General features: G+C 38.1%; 1 protein-coding gene across 14 annotated transcripts in view; it reads right to left on the reverse strand.

Moving 5' to 3' along the window:
• Positions 1 to 16,530, reverse strand: part of TMEM232 (transmembrane protein 232) — a 263,478-nt gene that overhangs the window by 110,238 nt on the left and 136,710 nt on the right. The window lies entirely within an intron of this gene.

Raw genomic sequence — 16,530 nt, forward strand, 5'->3', positions numbered from 1 at the left:
GGGTTTAGATTTATATTGAATTATGTCCTAATACAGAAACACACACACACACACACACACACACACACACAAAACTCAAGAATATATAAGCAATTTTTATTCGGGTAAGAGCAATTTTCTGAATTTTCTTATTTATGTCCAATAATATCCATGACTGATTTTTAATTATACCTTCTTCTGAAACAGCTAAAGGTACATTTTCTTCAAATAAATGAAGATGTAAGTTTCACAATGTCATGTATTATGTTTTTAGTGTTCACAATAAGTTAATATTAAAAACTCTTTCTCATAACTAAGTTAGGTACTACCTCCTTTTATTTGTTTTTACAGTTTTATTTAATATTATCCATCTTCAGGCAGCTCATTATTAGTCACGCAGGATTCGTTTTAAATATCTGTAGATCCTTCGGTAGAAAATGAAGAATGAAAAATGTTTTTCTTCATATGAACATCTAAATAACCTCTTTAGGATTCCAAGATTAGGGCTAGCACAGTGAAATTACTATTTAAAGACTAACTATTGCATTATCTCAGCTTCCCTGATGGCTCAGTGCGTAAAGAATCTGCCTGCAATGCAGGAGACACAGGAGACACAGGTTTAATCCCTGGGTCAGGAAGATCCCCTGGGGGAGGAAATGACAACCCACTCCAGTCGTTTCTTGCCTGAATAATCCCATGGACAGAGAAGCCTGGTGGGTTACAGTCCAAAGGGTTGTAAAGAGTCAGACATGACTGACTGAATGATTTCATTATCTAGACAAAATTACAGTGGAAAAAATGAGAACAATCTTATGATAAAGACTGAAAAAGTAAAGGTTTAAAGCAATGAGGAAAACAGAAAAAGGCAAAATAAATAATACAGAAGACTGAAAGGATAAGAAAGAATAACAGGCAAATACATGTAAAAAGGGTGTGGTGAAAATCACACATGTAAGCATCAATATAATGAAATGAAGACTCAAAGGAGCCTCAAAGTGCTAGAAAATTACACTGACCCTTAAAAAGAGGGCTACATTTTCACTATTTCAGAAAAAGAACCTTTTCACCAGCCTTTATTGATATATACCTACTCTTAAATATCTTTGATTTCCATTATCTCTGGATATTGAAATCAGTATACAGTTCCGTTTATTCTATTCCCAGTTGTGTATCTTGCTTATTAACCAGGTCAAGCTCATGGAAAGAGCATTCAATTCGAAACAAGAAGTTAAATGTGCCTAGGACACTCAATAGCTGTTATGATTTTTAGGACATTAAGGTGTCAAAGTCTGCATGTCCCATCGATAAAACGGTAATCACAATATCTGGGTTATTTATTCTGCTCCATTTCTGTGGATTAATTTTTTCATAAGAAAAGGTAGTTCAAAATCAATAACACCATATAGTTGTACAAACATGTTACTAAGAGTTCTTCCATTGCTGACAGAATATGAATGAATACATGTCTGAGTGAATGAATAAACCAACCAAAACAGTGTCTTCTCACCACATAATTTCTGGTAACCACCTTGTTTCCAGGGGAGCACTGCTGAGCATCACAGAATCTGCACGCCCTTCTCACTCTGTCTCGCTTGGCTGTGCTTTGCCTTCTGCCCTCCTGGATGGGTCATAGACCCAGAGGCCAGCTCCCTCCCAGAGCAGCATGAAGACAGTGCCGCAGCCTCCTCAGTGGTTCCCTACTTGAAAGCTCAGGTCAGTTTTCCTTCCTCAGTGATTCCCAAGGCATTCAACTTATGGAAAAGTAGTTTCAAATACTGGTCAAATGCATATTGGCCTTATCTATAAAAGGTTTTGTTCGTTTTCCTGCAGGAAGAAGTCAGGAAAGAAGATGGACTTTGCAGTTAGATCTGAAATCAGGCCTAGCTATTAAGGATGCAACTTGCAGAACTGAGTTAACCTCTCCCGGTCTATGCTTTGGGTTCAGTTTGGTTCCACCGTGTTTTTCATTTGTGATGTAGAGATAATAATAGCCACTGCTTAGAGCTTTGTGAGGGTTCACGTAGACAACAGAGATGACCTGTGTCGCCAACAGTGAGACGCTCAACAGGCACCAGTGCTTTCGGGGGTGCCCCAAGACAGACGCGATGCTCGAGCTTTCATGAGCTGCTCCCACCACCGACCTAGAGAAGCCTTGATCCACCTCTTCAGCCAAAGACAAGTTTGTTACATAGTCACTTTTATATTAGCAAATTTATCAAATAAGATTATAATTATATTTCCAGAGTAATCTCTAAGGAATCTTCTTTCTTCATGAGCTATTATCCCCCCCCGCCTTTTTTTTTTTACTACAACGCAGGGCATGTGGGATCTTAGTTCCCAGACCAGGGATTGAACCCATGCCCCTAGCATTGGAAGCGCAGAGTCTTAACCACGAGGCCACCAGGGAAGACCTATTATTCTCATTTTAAAATTCAGAGACTGAATTTATTTATGCCAATGATACATTAGTATGAATCTATACATCTTAGAAGTAAATTTACCAAAAACATTAATGACCACTTTTAAAAGTAGACTCTGAAATCAAGAAATTACTATTTAGTCTGCCAGTGAGTATTATCCCAAATTCCATCTTTATACATTAATATTCTTATCATGTGTCCCTATTTTTTAACAATGCCATGTAGGCTTTAAAATTCAGGATTCTTCTTATTGGCTTGTTGAAACTTGATACTTTTTATTAAGAAACATGGCAATTTTTGATTACCTATGCTAATTTTACTGATTTAGTCTTAAAATTGGAAAAGTGGTACTCCTGAAGAATATTTCTCTCACACACAGATTGCAGCCACATGCAAGGTCAGATTTTCATTCTTCTGTCTTTATTTTGGGCGTAATGATGGTAAAAATCATGATTCATTTAGGCTGGCAAGAAGATAGATAACTCAGAGCAGGTGAAATTACCCAAAGAATTGTGATGTAGTAGCAACAAAAAAGAAAAGAAAATCCTGTCCAGAGTTCTGCATTTTCCATCAGTATTTAGGGAACTGTAGTAAACACACTAAAATTCAAGCTAATTCACACTACCCTTGACATGAGAGAATAAAAGGGAAAGAAATAGGGTGTTAGGGCACTGCAGCACAGCCTGCACCAGTACTTCTCCATCTCTTCGTCTCTGTTTTTGGCCTCCACTTCTCCTTAAGTAGACTCAGAGCTGAGAACATTTAACTTATTTGTGAAAAAATATATAATTTTTCTTCAAAGTTAAAAATTTTAATGTTTTATAGTTTTCTATATATAGGTCTTTAGTTTCTTTAGGTAGATATATTCCTAAGTATTTTATTCTTTCCGTTGCAATGGTGAATGGAATTATTTCCTTAATTTCTCTTTCTGTTTTCTCATTATTAGTGTATAGGAATGCAAGGGATTTCTGTGTGTTGATTTTATATCCTGCAACTTTACTATAGTCATTGATTAGTTCTAGTAATGTTCTAGTAGAGTCTTTAGGGTTTTCTATGTAGAGGATCATGTCATCTGCAAATAGTGAGAGTTTTACTTCTTCTTTTCCAATTTGGATTCCTTTTATTTCTTTTTCTGCTCTGATTGCTGTGGCCATTGAGGATAATGTTTGCTGTGGGTTTGTCATATATAGCTTTTATTATGTTGAGGTATGTTCCTTCTATTCCTGCTTTCTGGAGAGTTTTTATCATAAATGGGTGTTGAATTTTGTCAAAGGCTTTCTCTGCATCTATTGAGATAATCATATGGTTTTTATTTTTCAATTTGTTAATGTGGTGTATTACATTGATTGATTTGAAGATATTGAAGAATCCTTGCATCCCTGGGATAAAGCCCACTTGATCATGGTGTATGATCTTTTTAATGTGTTGTTGGATTCTGATTGCTAGAATTTTGTTAAGGATTTTTGCATCTATGTTCATCAGTGATATTGGCCTGTAGTTTTCTTTTTTTGTGGGATCTGTGTCAGGTTTTGGTATTAGGGTGATGGTGGCCTCATAGAATGAGTTTGGAAGTTTACCTTCCTCTGCAATTTTCTGGAAGAGTTTGAGCAGGATAGGTGTTAGCTCTTCTCTAAATTTTTGGTAGAATTCAGCTGTGAAGCCATCTGGACTGGGGCTTTTGTTTGCTGGAAGATTTTTGATTACAGTTTCAATTTCCGTGCTTGTGATGGGTCTGTTAAGATTTTCTATTTCTTCCTGGTCCAGTTTTGGAAAGTTGTACTTTTCTAAGAATTTGTCCATTTCTTCCATGTTGTCCATTTTATTGGCATATAATTGTTGATAGTAGTCTCTTATGATCCTTTGTATTTCTGTGTTGTCTGTTGTGATCTCTCCATTTTCATTTCTAATTTTATTGATTTGATTTTTCTCCCTTTGTTTCTTGATGAGTCTGGCTAATGGTTTGTCAATTTTATTTATCCTTCCAAAGAACCAGCTTTTGGTTTTGTTGATTTTTGCTATGGTCTCTTTTGTTTCTTTTGCATTTATTTCTGCTCTAATTTTTAAGATTTCTTTCCTTCTACTAACCCTGGGGTTCTTCATTTCTTCCTTTTCTAGTTGCTTTAGGTGTAGAGTTAGGTTATTTATTTGACTTTTTTCTTGTTTCTTGAGGTGTGCCTGTATTGCTATGAACTTTCCCCTTAGGACTGCTTTTACCGTGTCCCACAGGTTTTGGGTTGTTGTGTTTTCATTTTCATTCGTTTCTATGCAAATTTTGATTTCTTTCTTGATTTCTTCTGTGATTTGTTGGTTATTCAGCAGCGTGTTGTTCAGCCTCCGTATGTTGCATTCACCATTGCAACGAAAAGAATAAAATACTTAGGAATATATCTACCTAAAGAAACTAAAGACCTATATATAGAAAACTATAAAACACTGGTGAAAGAAATCAAAGAGGACACTAATAGATGGAGAAATATACCATGTTCATGGATTGGAAGAATCAATATAGTGAAAATGAGTATACTACCCAAAGCAATCTATAGATTCAATGCAATCCCTATCAAGCTACCAAAAGTATTCTTCACAGAGCTAGAACAAATAATTTCACAATTTGTATGGAAATACAAAAAGCCTCGAAGAGCCAAAGTGATCTTGAGAAAGAAGAATGGAACTGGAGGAATCAACCTACCTGACTTCAGGCTCTACTACAAAGCCACAGTTATCAAGACAGTATGGTACTGGCACAAAGACAGAAATATAGATCAATGGAACAAAATAGAAAGCCCAGAGATAAATCCACGCACATATGGACACCTTATCTTTGACAAAGGAGGCAAGAATATACAATGGATTAAAGACAATCTCTTTAACAAATGGTGCTGGGAAATCTGGTCAACCACTTGTAAAAGAATGAAACTAGACCACTTTCTAACACCATACACAAAAATAAACTCAAAATGGATTAAAGATCTAAACGTAAGACCAGAAACTATAAAAATCCTAGAGGAGAACATAGGCAAAACACTCTCTGACATACATCACAGCAGGATCCTCTATGACCCACCTCCCAGAATATTGGAAATAAAAGCAAAAATAAACAAATGGGACCTAATTAACCTTAAAAGCTTCTGCACATCAAAGGAAACTATTAGCAGGGTGAAAAGACAGCCTTCAGAATGGGAGAAAATAATAGCAAATGAAGCAACTGACAAACAACTAATCTCAAAAATATACAAGCAACTCCTACAGTTCAACTCCAGAAAAATAACTGACCCAATCAAAAAATGGGCCAAAGAACTAAATAGACATTTCTCCAAAGAAGACATACAGAGGGCTAACAAACACATGAAAAGATGCTCAACATCACTCATTATCAGAGAAATGCAAATCAAAACCACTATGAGGTACCATTTCACACCAGTCAGAATGGCTGCGATCCAAAAGTCTACAAATATTAAATGCTGGAGAGGGTGTGGAGAAAAGGGAACCCTCTTACACTGTTGGTGGGAATACAAACTAGTACAGCCATTATGGAGAACAGTGTGGAGATTCCTTAAAAAACTGGAAATAGAACTGCCTTATGACCCAGCAATCCCACTGCTGGGCATACACAATGAGGAAACCAGAAGGGAAAGAGACACGTGTACCCCAGTGTTCATCGCAGCACTGTTTATAATGGCCGGGACATGGAAGCAACCTAGATGTCCATCAGCAGATGAATGGATAAGAAAGCTGTGGTACATATACACAATGGAGTATTACTCAGCCATTAAAAACAAAACATTTGAATCAGTTCTAATAAGGTGGATGAAACTGGAGCCTATTATACAGAGTGAAGTAAGCCAGAAGGAAAAACACCAATACAGTATAATAACGCATATATATGGAATTTAGAAAGATGGTAACAATAACCCTGTGAACGAGAGCAAAAGAGACACTGATGTATGGAACAGTCTTATGGACTCTGTGGGAGAGGGAGAGGGTGGGAAGATTTGGGAGAATGGCATTGAAACATGTAAAATATCATGTATGAAACGAGATGCCAGTCCAGGTTCGATGCACGATACTGGATGCTTGGGGCTAGTGCAGTGGGACGACCCAGAGGGATGGTATGGGGAGGGAGGAGGGAGGAGGGTTCAGGATGGGGAACACATGTATACCTGTGGCGGATTCATTTTGATATTTGGCAAAACTAATACAATTATGTAAAGTTTAAAAATAAAATAAAAATTAAAAAAAAATTTTAAATGAAAGTGACTCACTGGTGGTCTCGAAAGATTATTTCCTCCAGGAGTTATAAAATCTCACAAATGAGGACAGCAGTTACTAAAATCGTGGTCCTCAGACCATGATTATTGTCATCGCCTCGGGGCATGTTATAAATAGAGAATTTCAGGCCATACTCCTAAATGTATTAAAGTTTAAAACCCACTATTACAGTAGACTAAGAAAAGGACTAGATGGGAATATCCATTTTCCCACTTTACAAATTGAGTGACCTTGCACAGATTACTTAGCCGCTCAGAGCATGCTTCTTCATTCCTAAAATGGAATGATAACACTATTCTCCTCCCTGGGCTCCTGTAAAAGTTAAACACAAGAACTGAATGTATTTTCTAGCATAGTGTCTGACACACAGAAGTTCTTCAATAAATGCGAGTTTCTTGTTTCTATCTAATTTTAGAGGCAAGATGGCACGGAACCTTTAGGTTCAGCTCACTCACAGGTGCCTCCACGGCCGCTCACTCATTTTAATCTTGCTTAGACTCAGGTCCTCACCTGTATGAGTGCTGATGGTGGTGGGAATTATGAGGTTTAGATGAGTTGCGTTAGGTAAGATACTTAGCACAGCGGCTGGTGCATTGTAAAATCTCTGCAAATATTTTTGTTTTCTTAAAACAATGTGTCTGTTACACTGGAATTCTATTGATAAGTATTTAAGGAAACTATATGCTGCCAAAAATGCATCTCCCTTTCCCCACTCAAGAGTTTCCATTTATGTCAGAAGAATAACCACATGTGGGGGAAGAGAAAGAGAGGTACTGAGAGGACAGGGAAAATACTGCTGCTGTTCTGCTTTGCTGCTCTACAGAGCGCATTAGGAGTATGGAAATGTTGTAAAGAATAAAAACAAGTTTTATTTTAAAGATCTCACCAGGAAATGTTAACCACCAAGTGCTTACCTAATGAGTCAAAGGTACTCTGAATAAAATCGCGTATTCGTTTTAGCTGTACATATTTCCTTCTGATATTTTAGGTCATGTAACAGATGGCAGAGAGCATTTACACATGATGACTTTTCCTAGGCGTGCCAACATATGCTGCTGAATTGCCTATACAGCGGAGCCTTGCTCATTGCAAGTCTCCCTGGAAGTATTTCAAACAAAGCACATCAATTAACATTTGTTTATTATGCCGCTGTGAGTATATGACAGTTTTTGATTTCTTTCCCAAATACTCAGGCAACAGTTGGGTTTATATTGAATTTGTCAGATAAAGGGCTCATGTTTAGGGATCTATTTAGAAATGTTTTTCACTTCAAACATGCTACTAAATATCTCACCTCTCATCTAACCTGCATTAGGCATCAAATTTTCTGAACAGATAAAAAAAGAATTACAGATGATAGAACGTTATTATGGATTAAAAAAAAATACAAGCCATGAAAGTATACAACACAGCGAAGGATTTACCAGTGATGTAGATAAATTCAGGTATTAAATATAAACCTTAAATTATCGAATTCAGTAGATTATCATATGAATTGCATATATATTTTTAAAGTATAAAAAGATAGAATCTCTCTTAATTCCATTATTATATGGATTATCATATGAATTGCATATATATTTTTAAAGTAGAAAAAGATAAAATCTCTCTTAATTCCATAAATATACAAGTATCATAAATCCTTCTGAAATAAATCCTTCCCACTCTAATGTAGCCTATAATTAATGTGATTCACCCTGTGTAGGTAATATGATGAATACCTTTCATGAAGCAAGTATCTGGGAGCAAGGGAGTAGGAAGGAAAGAATAAACAAAGGTTTTCTATAATCACACTTGTTTGCATTAACTGAAGTAAGAGTGGGATAAACATTTTAGATCAAAGCATCTGAGGTGCAAGGCTTCACTGTGTAGTTTTGTTTTTTGGGTTTTTTGATATGTTCTCTGTTCACGTTGAGCAGTGAGGAAAGATCTGAAGACTAACAGAATGAGCAAGTTCCTATTTGATGCTATAGAATTTGTCCCCCAAAGTGAAGGTGAAGACAAAGTGACAGTGTTAGCCACTCAGTCGTGTCCAGTGCTTTGTGACCTGTGGACTGTCCACGCTTCGGGACCCCATGGACAGTAGCCCACCAGGCTCCTCTGTCCATGGGATTCTCCAGGCAAGAACACTGCAGTGGGTTGCCATTCCGTTCTCCGGGGGATCATCACAACCCAGAAATCGAACTGGGGTCTCCCTCATTACAGGCAGATTCTTTACTGTCTGGGTCACCAGGGAGGCCCCAAGAATACTGGAGTGGGTAGCCATCCCTTTTCCAGGGCTCGAACGGAGGTCTCCTACACTGCAGGCAGATTCTTGACCATATGAGCCAGCAGGGAAGCACCAGGACAGTAATGTAAGTGGGTCAATAGAATGTGGGAACTAGTGACTAATTTTTTAAAACTGAGGACATTTAGGAATAAGTAATTAACCTTTTTATTTTATTTCTGTAAATCTGTTTGCCATTATAGGGCCAAAGGAAAGGAAAGAAAACCTTGATTATATCATGCTTATGTTCTACTGTAAAATTAAACCTATAAAGATGTATAGTGTAGAAAGTATTCAGACAAGACAGTACAATTTTAATAAATTCAAAATATTTGCTTTAACATATTACACTTATAGACCAAATGTGCTCATTCTTTTGAAATCATCTTGCTTTGTTTTATTCATATATGTGATTTAGTTGTTTAAGTTATTCCACAGTACCATTATTAACTTGCTTAAGAACAGGCAGGCTTTTAAAATATAAAATAAATGAGTGTCATTTCCCCAGAAAAATTAAGTATAAAAGGGAGCTTCAGCTGCAGAATTTAAGGAAGTTAGAAGATCACAGAGGAGTAACGTAAGAACAGAGTGCTGCCCGGGGATGGCAGAGAGAAAACCTGAAAACTGCATAGATGCCAATCACTTTGGGCTCCAAAATCACTGCAGACAGTAACTGCAGCCATGAAATTAAAAAATGCCTGCTCCTTGGAAGAAAAGCAGTGACCTAGACAGCGTATTAAAAAGCAGAGACATTACTTTGCCTGGAAAGGTCCGTCTAGTCAAGGCTATGGTTTTTCCAGTGATCATGTAGAAATGTGAGAGTTGGACAATAAAAAAGGCTGAGCACTGAAGAACTGATGCCTTTGAACTGTGGTGTTGGAGAAGACTCATGAGAGTCCCTTGGACTGCAAGGAGATCCAACCAGTCCATCCTAGAGGAAATCAACCCAGAATATTCACTGGAAGAACTGATGCTGAAACTGAAGCTCCAATACTTTGGCCACCTGATGCGAAGAGCTGACGTGTTGAAAAGACCCTGATGCTGGGTCTTGAAGACTGAAGATTGAAGGGGATGGCAGAGGATGAGATGGTTGGATGGCATCACTGACTTAATGGACATGCGTTTGAGCAAACCCTGGGAGATGGTGAAGGATGGGGAAACGTGGGGTGCTGCAGTCCATGGGGTCACAAAGAGTTGGACATGACTGAGCAACTGAACAGAACAGCAATCACTTTGATCTTTTGAATAATTAGCTTTGGAGAATTTAAAGGAGTTAGTTTAGACACTGTTAGTACTGAACCTAGTACAGACATGTTAATATGTAGCTTGACATTAAAATTGTACTACCTTGAGGCTTCCCTAGTGGTTCAGTGGTTAAGATGCCACGCTTCCATTGCAGGGGCCTGGGTACAATCCCTGGTCAGGGAACCGGATGCCACATGCTGCAACAACAACAACAAAACCTCACGTGCACACTGAAGACTGGAGATCCCACATGCGGCACAGCCACACAAATAAATATTTTAAAAATTTATATACTAGCTAAAAATAAGTTGGAAAAATTTGATGACTAAAGTCATAAAAATGATGCAAGGAAAAACATTATATAGGAAAAGAATAAACAGCAATGGATTAGACACTTTGTCCCATCCATACTAAAATAGATTCTTGGCCAACAAACCTTTAGAATCAAATTGAATAAAACCCTTCTATCAGCGAAAACTGACAGAATTAGCCACCAGCCAACGCTCATGAAAAGAATATGAAAGGATTTTCTTTGAGCAAAAGAAAAATAATCCCGTATAGAAGGCCAGCAATTCAAGAAGAAAAAGTAAGGAAAGAAACAAGTAAATATATCAGTAAAGCACAAGTATATTGAGTGTATAAAACAACATTAATATGTTGGCATCTGTAAACAGACACACAAGCATACAGCATAAACATATAGAAACACATCCAGAGAAACACAATTTAAATGCTCAACAGGAAAAGTGTACAAAAGAAATAAAAGTTGTTAAAGTATTATAAGACCATTTTATGGCCCAGGAAAACATAAATCCCCCTACATTAGAATGAGATAATGAAGGATTCATTTTGAAACATTGGAGTAACAAATAAAAGACTGCGTGACTACAAAATAAACAAGCAGAAAGGCTAGGATGCAATGGTATAATGAGAAATCTTCCTGAAAGGGCACACAACTAGTTTTAAAAAAAGGATAGAGGACAACCAGAAAATAAGTAACAAAATGGCAACAAGTACATAACTATCAATAATCACTTTACATGTCTACGGATTAAATTCTCCAATCACAGCACATAAGGTAGCTGCTGCTACTGCTGCTGCTAAGTCGCTTCAGTCGTGTCCAACTCTGTGTGACCCCATAGATGGCAGCCCACCAGGCTCCCTCATCCCTGGGATTCTCCAGGCAAGACCACTGAAGTGGGTTGCCATTTCCTTCTCCAATGCATGAAAGTGAAAAGTGAAAGTCAAGTCGCTCAGTCGTGTCCGACTCTTAGCGACCCCATGGACTGCAGCCCACCAGGCTCCTCCATCCATGGGATTTTCCAGGCAAGAGTACTGGAGTGGGGTGCCATTGCCTTCTCTTTAAGGTAGTTGACTGGATTAAAAAAAAAAAAAAAAACAAGACCTAACTACATGTTGCCTAGAAGAGACTCTACAGCTAAAGACAAATGCAGACTGAAAGTGGGGACAGAAAAATATGTTCCATGCAAACAGATGTGAAAAGAAAGCTAGGATAGCAATAATCATATCAGAAAAGTAAACTTCAGAGCCAAAGTCTATAATAAAAGACTAGAAAGGACGTTAGATAATGACAAAGGGATCAATACAAGAGGATATAACATCCGTAACCATGCATGCGCCTAAATACAGGGGCCCCTAAATACACAAGCGAGTGTTAGCAGACACTGAGGGAGAGACTAACATGACAGTAGTGGTGAGTGAGCTCCGGGAGCTGCTGACGGACGGGGAGCCCTGGCGCGCTGTGATCCATGGGCTCGCAGAGTCAGACACGACTGAGCGACTGAACTGAACTGAACTGAAGAAACCTTGACATCCCACTTACATCAATGGACAGAGATCCAGACAGAAAATCAGTAAGAAAGCACTGGTCCTAAATGACAGACCGGTTGAACTTAACACAGATATTTCAGAACATTCGTCCAAAAGAGTCACACACGTACTGGACGCGAGTGCATATGGAAAGCTCTCCCAGACAGGTCATGTACGAGGTCTAAAAACAAGTCCCAACTAATTTTAGAGGATAAAGCTTACGTCAAGTGTCACTTTTGACCATAACAAATAAATCTAGAAAACAATTGTAAGAAGAAGAATGGGAAAAACACAAGCACATGGAGACTGGGCCACGTCCTACATGCTGACAAAAAACAGTAGCTCAACCAAGAAATCAGAGACGATCAGAGTGCACCTTCAGACAAATGAAAAGCAACACAGAACTTTCCCAAATCTATCGCACATAGCAAAAGCACTTCTAAGAGAGAAGTGTTTAGCAATAAGGCCTACTTCGTGAAGCAACACAAATCTCAAATAAAGGAGCACCTAAACAAATTAGAAAAAGAACAAACAAAACCCAAAGGAGGCAGAAGAAATAAAATAATAAAGGTAATAAGAAAATAAATAAAATATAGACCAATAAAACAACAGGAAAGATCAATGAAACCAAGAGCTGATTTTCTTTTGAAAAATAAACAAATTTGATAAGCCTGTAGCTAGGCTCATTTTTAAAAAAAGACAGGATACAAATTAATAAGAAATGAAAGAGGAGAAATAGCAAATAATAAGAGAAAAAATCATAGGAGAATACTATAAATAGTTATATGTCAACAAATTGCATAACCAAGAACAAAGGGATAAACCTTTAGAAACATATAACCTATAATCTATCAAGATTAAATCAGGAGGAAATAGACAATCTGAACAGACTGATTACTAGAAATTAAATTGAATCAGGAATCAAAAATCTTCCAAAAAATTCCAGAAACAGACGTATTCACAGGAAAATTCTATCAAATTTAAAAAGGATAGTTAATACCTATCCTCAAACTATTCCAAAAAACTAAAGAGGAAGGAACACTCCCAAATTCATTCAACAAGGCTGCCATTACCTCATATCAAAACCAGATACTACAAAAAAGAAAAGTACAGGTCCCTGTCTTTGATGAATATGGGTATAAGAATCCTCAACAAAATATTGGCAAACTTAATTCAACAAACATAAAAAAGACCACACACCATGAACAAGTGAGACTTGATTCCAGGAAAGCAAGTAGAGTTCAACTTAAGCAACTCAATCAACGTGATACCCCACATTCACAAGACGAAGGATAAAAATCACGTGATCATCTCAGTAGACACAGGGAAAGCATTTGACACAATTCAACACCCATCCATGATAAAAATTCTCAACAAAGTTGGTACAGAGGGAAAATATCTCAACAAGATAAAGGCCATTTATGAAAACCCATGACTAACATCATACTCAATGGTTAAGAAAAGAAAGCCTTTCCTCTAATACCAGGAACAAGGAGGCCCACTCTCACCGTTGCTCTTTAACATAGTACTGGAAGTCTTAGCCATAGCAGTCAGACAAAATAAATAAAAGGCATCCAGATTGGAAGGGAAGAAGTGAAACTCCCATTGTTTGCAGGTGTTGTTGTTTAGTTGCTAGGTTGTGTCTGACTCACTTGCAGGTCACACAATACTATAAATAGAGAAACCTAAAAGTACACACACACAATTCAAACTAATGATTGAATTCAGTAAAGTTGCAGACGACAAGATTAATATACACAAATCTGTTGCTTTTCTATACACTAATAATGAACTATGTGAAAGAGAAATAAAAAAAAAAATAATCCCATTGAAAACTACATCAAAAAGAACAAAATACCGATGAATAAACTTAACCAAAGTGGTGAAAGACCTATACTCTAAAAACTATAAGACACTGGTGAAGGAACTTAATAAATATGATATGAATACATGGAAAGATAGCCTGTGAAAATGGATTGGAAGAATATTGTGAAAATTTCTATCCTACCTACTCAAGTTCCATTCAGTTAAGTCACTCAGTTGGTGTCTGACTCTTTGTGACCCCATGAATTGCAGCATGCCAGGCCTTACTGTCCATCACCAAATCCCGGAGTTCACTCAAACTCACGTCCATTGAGTTCGTGATGCCATCCAGCCATCTCATCCTCTGTCGTCCCCTTCGCCTCCTGCCCCCAATCCCTCCCAGGATCAGAGTCATTTCCAAAGAGTCAACACTTTGCATGAGGTGGCCAAAGTATTGGAGTTTCAGCTTTAGCATCAGTCCTTCCAATGAACACCCAGGACTGCTCTCCTTCAGAATGGACTGGTTGGATCTCCTTGCAGTCCAAGGGACTCTCAAGAGTCTTCTCCAATACCACAGTTCAAAAGCATCAATTCTTCGGCGTTCAGCTTTCTTCACAGTCCAACTCTCACATCCATACATGACCACCAGAAAAACCATAGCCTTGACTAGATGGACCTTTGTTGGCAAAGAAATGTCTCTGCTTTTGAATATGCTATCTAGATTGGACATAACTTTCTTTCGTAGGAGTAAGCGTCTTTTAATTTCATGGCTGCAGTCACCATCTGCAGTGATTTTGGAGCCCCCCAAAATTAAGTCTGACACTGTTTCCACTGTTTCCCCATCTATTTCCCATGAAGTGATGGGACCAGATGCCATGACCTTTGTTTTCTGAATGTTGAGCTTTAAGCCAACTTTTTCACTCTCCTCTTTCACTTTCATCAAGAGGTTTTTTAGTTCCTCTTCACTTTCTGCCATAAGGGTGGTGTCATCTGCATATCTGAGGTTATTGATATTTCTCCCGGCAATCTTGATTCCAGCTTGTGCTTCATCCAGCCCAGCATTTCTCATGATGTACTCTGCATATAAGTTAAATAAGCAGGGTGACAATATACAGCCTTGAAGTACTCCTTTTCCTATTTGGAACCAGTCTGTTGTTCCATGTCCAGTTCTAACTGTTGCTTCTTCACCTGCATACAGATGTCTCAAGAGGCAGGTCAGGTGGTCTGGTATTCCCATCTCTTTCAGAATTTCCCACAGTTTATTGTGATCTAGATAGTCAAAGGCTTTGGCATAATCAATTAAGCAGAAATAGATGTTTTTCTGGAACTCTCTTGCTTTTTCCATGATCCAGCAGATGTTGGCAATTTGATCTCTGGTTCCTCTGCCTTTTCTAAAACCAGCTTGAACATCTGGAAGTTCATGGTTCGCGTATTGCTGAAGACTGGCTTGGAGAATTTTGAGCATTACTTTACTAGCATGTGAGATGAGTACAATTGTGCGGTAGTTTGAGCATTCTTTGGCATTGCCTTTCTTTGGGATTGGAATGAAAACTGACCTTTTCCAGTCCTGTGGCCACGGCTGAGTTTTCCAAATTTGCTGGCATATTGAGTACAACACTTTCATAGCATCATCTTTCAGGATTTGAAATAGCTCAACTGGAATTCGATCACCTCTACTAGCTTTGTTCGTAGTGATGCTTTCTAAGGCCCACTTGACTCCACATTCCAGGATGTCTGGCTCTAGGTCAGTGATCACACCATTGTGATTATCTGGGTCATGAAGATCTTTTTTGTATAGTTCTTTGTATTCTTGCCACCTCTTCTTAATATCTTCTGCTTCTGTTAGTCCATACCATGTCTGTCCTTTATTGAGCCCATCTTTGCATGAAATGTTCCCTTGGCATCTCTGATTTTCTTGAAGAGATCTCTAGTCTTTCCTATTCTGTTGTTTTCCTCTATTTCTTTGCATTGATCGCTGAGGAAGGCTTTCTTATCTCTTCTTGCTATTCTTTGGAACTCTGGATTCAGATGCTTATATCTTTCCTTTTCTCCTTTGCTTTTTGCTTCTCTTCTTTTCACAGCTATTTGTAAGGCCTCCCCAGACAGCCATTTTGCTTTTTAGCATTCTTTTTCCATGGGGATGGTCTTGATCCTTGTCTCCTGTACAATGTCACAAACCTCCGTCCAAAGCAATCTACAAATTTAATCTAATACCTATCAAATTATCAGTGGTATTTTTCACAGAATTAGAACAAATAATTCCAAAATTTGTATAGAACCATGGGAGACCCCAAATGGCCAAAGCAATCTTAAGAAAAAAGAACAAACCTGGAGGTATCATGCTTCCTGACTTCAGACTATATTACAAAAATGTTAGTCGCTCCATCATGTTAGACTCTGAGACCCCATAGACTATTGCCAGCCAGGCTCCTCTGTCCATGGGATTTCCCAGGCAAGAATACTGGAGTGGGTTGCCATTCCCTTCTCCAGGAGATATTCCTGACCCAAGGATTGAACTGGGGTCAGTAATCAAAACAATATGTTAATGGTGGAAAAAAAAAAAAAAAAACCCAAACAAACAGACATACTGATCAATGGCCAGAATAGAGAGCCCAGAAAGAAACTGTGCACAGATAGTCAATTAATTGATAACAAAGCAAGCAAAAACATGCATGGAGAAAAGGCAGTCTCTGAAAGAAGCGGTGTTGGAAAAAATTG

The sequence above is a fragment of the Bos indicus genome, chromosome 7 (genome assembly GCF_029378745.1).
Source record: "Bos indicus isolate NIAB-ARS_2022 breed Sahiwal x Tharparkar chromosome 7, NIAB-ARS_B.indTharparkar_mat_pri_1.0, whole genome shotgun sequence".
In the NCBI taxonomy this organism is placed as follows: domain Eukaryota; kingdom Metazoa; phylum Chordata; class Mammalia; order Artiodactyla; family Bovidae; genus Bos; species Bos indicus.